This window comes from Schistocerca nitens, unplaced genomic scaffold (assembly GCF_023898315.1).
Source record: "Schistocerca nitens isolate TAMUIC-IGC-003100 unplaced genomic scaffold, iqSchNite1.1 HiC_scaffold_381, whole genome shotgun sequence".
Lineage (NCBI taxonomy): Eukaryota > Metazoa > Arthropoda > Insecta > Orthoptera > Acrididae > Schistocerca > Schistocerca nitens.
The window spans coordinates 136,177-141,176 of NW_026045915.1; the positions used below are offsets into that span (position 1 = coordinate 136,177).

Below are 5,000 nucleotides of genomic sequence, written 5' to 3' on the forward strand. Positions count from 1 at the left end.
TACACTACATTGACATCCAGCCCATAAACGACACCTCCATCTACAGGAATTCAAGGAAACTACGCCAAGCATACTGCCAAAACACAGCACCGCCATCTATGCAAATACGACGAAACCACATGCAATACCTCCATCTACGCGCATCTGACAACACTACATCCACCATGTCGAGCGCACCACAAAAATTAACGCCATCTGTCGATCTCCCACAACATGACCCCTGGAACGACGATACCGCCACCTATGAGACACAAGCTGACTACGACATCGCTGGGCCGACAGTACACATTTTTCGACCCCACGCACCAAGACTGCATCCTCTGACCACCCCAGGAGCCCCGACGCCAGTGCCTGCGCCGCAGAAAGTGGTCGACCGACAATCACTCCACCCGCACCCGTACGTGCTCCACCCCAACAGCCCACCTCGCAACTCCAGCGGATGAACGGCGGACTCTTCTCGCAGTCGTAAGTTGCAAACCACCCCTATATCGTCCGTTTCATGAAGAGTTTTATCCAAGATGCGAAATTCCCGCTGTCCCCACACATGCTCTAAGTCTGTGCGCGATTGCGTTGCTCACAGTACGGATTCCGATGCCGAGCGATCAGCTAGAAAGCGCCCCAACCATGTCGATCCCCATGGGCGTTGCACTCGCAGTCGCAAAGACTCTGGGCAATGGCTAAAAGCGCTCCGCAATATATTACTCAGACGGGTAATGACGGTCCGAGCGCTCAGTGTCAGGAGAGCTTTCCTGAGCCCTGACCCACAGGCAGGGTGTAGCGTATCCCACCCGCAGACATGTGACGTTGTCACACGACCAGTTGTCACTAATCGACTGATTGCCGATAATCGTATGCCATACACCGGGGAAAGCTGCCGCAAGGGGTAGCTACGTAGTGCAGTCGCACCTCTACTACTGTACAGAGATAGAACACCGCGTGACCGCAACCAGATTAAACTGATACATGGCGCTGATTACTAATAGATGCAGAGCCATCGGAATATAGATGGCATACGACATACAACAGTCCCTATACATGCTGACAGTCTGTGCACACATGCGAACTACACGTCACCCAGACACTCTATCACACACTACTCTCTGGCTGTAACAGACACAGACAAGATATCTAAGCACCAGCATGGAACAACATCCAGTGCATCCTCTCCGCCACATTACACCATTCACACTATGATAACAAAACCAGGAGGTCCACCCCAAAAACAGAATATCTCACTCTTCCAACAACCATCATTACTCAGATAAGCCACAAACACCCACACATGTCCTAGACAGGGGTGCAACCAACACCACCACACTGCCTTGTCTCACAGCATATAAGCAATGGCAGGAATGAAAGACACAGGCCTGCCACTCCCTTGCCACACCCACGCAACCGGCGCACCACCTCCCCTGAGAGAAAGATGCATCCTGACGTGACACATCTCAGGGTGCCTCAGGCGTCCACTTACCATCATCACTATGAACGAACCTCGTCCCCTCCCCCCTCATACACCATCCCTTAACCTAACCTATGTTGCACCTTAACCTAACCTATGTTGCACCTTAACCTAACCTATGTTGCACCTTAACCTAACCTATGTTGCACCTTAACCTAACCTATGTTGCACCTTAACCTAACCTATGTTGCACCTTAACCTAACCTATGTTGCGCCTTAACCTAACCTATGTTGCGCCTTAACCTAACCTATGTTGCGCCTTAACCTAACCTATGTTGCGCCTTAACCTAACCTATGTTGCGCCTTAACCTAACCTATGTTGCGCCTTAACCTAACCTATGTTGCGCCTTAACCTAACCTATGTTGCGCCTTAACCTAACCTATGTTGCGCCTTAACCTAACCTATGTTGCGCCTTAACCTAACCTATGTTGCGCCTTAACCTAACCTATGTTGCGCCTTAACCTAACCTATGTTGCGCCTTAACCTAACCTATGTTGCGCCTTAACCTAACCTAAGTTGGGGCTTAACCTAACCTAAGTTGGGGCTTAACCTAACCTAAGTTGGGGCTTAACCTAACCTAAGTTGGGGCTTAACCTAACCTAAGTTGGGGCTTAACCTAACCTAAGTTGGGGCTTAACCTAACCTAAGTTGGGGCTTAACCTAACCTAAGTTGGGGCTTAACCTAACCTAAGTTGGGGCTTAACCTAACCTAAGTTGGGGCTTAACCTAACCTAAGTTGGGCCCTAACCTAACCTAAGTTGGGCCCTAACCTAACCTAAGTTGGGCCCTAACCTAACCTAAGTTGGGCCCTAACCTAACCTAAGTTGGGCCCTAACCTAACCTAAGTTGGGCCCTAACCTAACCTAAGTTGGGCCCTAACCTAACCTAAGTTGGGCCCTAACCTAACCTAAGTTGGGCCCTAACCTAACCTAAGTTGGGCCCTAACCTAACCTAAGTTGGGCCCTAACCTAACCTAAGTTGGGCCCTAACCTAACCTAAGTTGGGCCCTAACCTAACCTAAGTTGGGCCCTAACCTAACCTAAGTTGGGCCCTAACCTAACCTAAGTTGGGCCCTAACCTAACCCACGTTGCGCCCTAACCTAACCCACGTAATTGTTTGTTATATGAATCTAGAAATTCGTGTAGCGTTGCCTAATCGCAACCCTCTCAACATAGTTCGCTGCGCGCACACTCTGGTGTCCTGCGTATTGAATCATGTTACGGTGCCTACCCTCACAACATCTAGCGAGTGTTGCGTACGTTCCACATGGTCCCGCTATCCACTGTAATGTGTACTGCTATAAGACGTATATCGCCCCCCCCCCCCCCCCCCCCCCTCCCCTGTCGCCTCTAGTTCGTCAGTCAGGAGTTTGCGTGTTCAATGAGCTTCGCAGCTGTGCAATGGCATCGGCATACGTACGCGGGCCACCTTCCACGTGTTCTCTCGTGCATACGTCGCAGCATGTATGTGGACTGATGTGGCGTGTCGTGACTCATAACATCCAGGCATGCAAGACCCATTGAATTCGCAAATGTAGATGGACGTCTACGTTTGCTGCCCAAGTTACGCAAATGAACTGGAAATCCGTTGTTGCGCGGTTGTTCGCGCTGGAGGTGAATCGTTGATATCGACGATCGGTACAGGTATTAACCGGTTGCTTCAGCGACACCCGTCATACCCACGAACGTGAGTGGGCATGTGGGTATGAAGCGATACGCGGCGGTGGCTGGGTGGGACCGTCCCCGGCCGGTGAGGGGGGGGCGCCCGGCGTGCTGGCCGCGCGCTGCGTGGGCGCACGCGCGGCAGCCGGCTGGTGGGGGCGCCCAGTGGCAGGCGCGCCGGCTGACGGACGCGGCAGGCGGCGCATCTGCGTGCCGGCGCACCCAGCGCGCGGCGCCGTGCGGCCAAAGTGGGTCCTCCCGGGCCCGGTGCGAAGCGCGGTGGACATCTGCAGTGTGCTGGTCCGATTGAGGACTGTGTGCGTTGAGGATGCGCCGCCGCCCGGCACTCGGCGCCGCGACGCCGTCTGCTGCTCGGTCGCCCCCGCGGTTCTCGCAGGTGGTTTGTATCGCAGCTGTGCGGATGTGTTGGCGCGTGCGCTGTGCTGGGAGAGTTCGCTTTGGCACCCAAGTGGGGCTCTGCCCCTCTGTGGCGCTGGCGTTGGAGCTGCCCGGTCACTGTTTGTGGCCGCGTGTTGTCTCCCGCCGGCAACACCACGACAGCACGCTCCCGGGCCTCTGTCGGCAGCGGCAAGCTCAGTTGGGAGCACGGGTGGTCGCACTGAAAGCGTCTACTCGCCTATCTCCGGGCGATTGCGCCTCTCTCGAACCCGACCAAGTACTTAGGACGGCGCTGCGCGCCGCCGGGACCTGAGAGGGTTTCGAGGTGTATCGTGCAGGGGAGCCCAGCCTCCTCCTGTTTGCAGAATAATTGAGCGGACGCTTGCGTGTTCGCGCGGGCCTCCGGGACACACTCCCGGGCGGCCGGCTGCTCAGCTCTAGTTGACGCAGCTCCCTGGTTGATCCTGCCAGTAGTCATATGCTTGTCTCAAAGATTAAGCCATGCATGTCTCAGTACAAGCCGCATTAAGGTGAAACCGCGAATGGCTCATTAAATCAGTTATGGTTCCTTAGATCGTACCCACGTTACTTGGATAACTGTGGTAATTCTAGAGCTAATACATGCAAACAGAGTCCCGACCAGAGATGGAAGGGACGCTTTTATTAGATCAAAACCAATCGGTCGGCTCGTCCGGTCCGTTTGCCTTGGTGACTCTGAATAACTTTGGGCTGATCGCACGGTCTTCGTACCGGCGACGCATCTTTCAAATGTCTGCCTTATCAACTGTCGATGGTAGGTTCTGCGCCTACCATGGTTGTAACGGGTAACGGGGAATCAGGGTTCGATTCCGGAGAGGGAGCCTGAGAAACGGCTACCACATCCAAGGAAGGCAGCAGGCGCGCAAATTACCCACTCCCGGCACGGGGAGGTAGTGACGAAAAATAACGATACGGGACTCATCCGAGGCCCCGTAATCGGAATGAGTACACTTTAAATCCTTTAACGAGTATCTATTGGAGGGCAAGTCTGGTGCCAGCAGCCGCGGTAATTCCAGCTCCAATAGCGTATATTAAAGTTGTTGCGGTTAAAAAGCTCGTAGTTGGATTTGTGTCCCACGCTGTTGGTTCACCGCCCGTCGGTGTTTAACTGGCATGTATCGTGGGACGTCCTGCCGGTGGGGCGAGCCGAAGGCGTGCGACCGCCTCGTGCGTGCTCGTGCGTCCCGAGGCGGACCCCGTTGAAATCCTACCAGGGTGCTCTTTATTGAGTGTCTCGGTGGGCCGGCACGTTTACTTTGAACAAATTAGAGTGCTTAAAGCAGGCAAGCCCGCCTGAATACTGTGTGCATGGAATAATGGAATAGGACCTCGGTTCTATTTTGTTGGTTTTCGGAACCCGAGGTAATGATTAATAGGGACAGGCGGGGGCATTCGTATTGCGACGTTAGAGGTGAAATTCTTGGATCGTCGCAAGACGAA

At 53.9% G+C, this 5,000-nt stretch overlaps 1 non-coding gene across 1 annotated transcript in view; it reads left to right on the forward strand.

Moving 5' to 3' along the window:
- The first annotated feature begins 3,972 nt into the window (after positions 1-3,972).
- The window catches only part of LOC126230361 (small subunit ribosomal RNA), a 1,909-nt gene continuing 881 nt past the window's right edge, over positions 3,973-5,000 (forward strand). Inside the window, exon 1 of the ribosomal RNA XR_007544272.1 lies at positions 3,973-5,000. This exon is cut by the window's right edge and continues 881 nt beyond it. This is a non-coding gene — a ribosomal RNA (small subunit ribosomal RNA).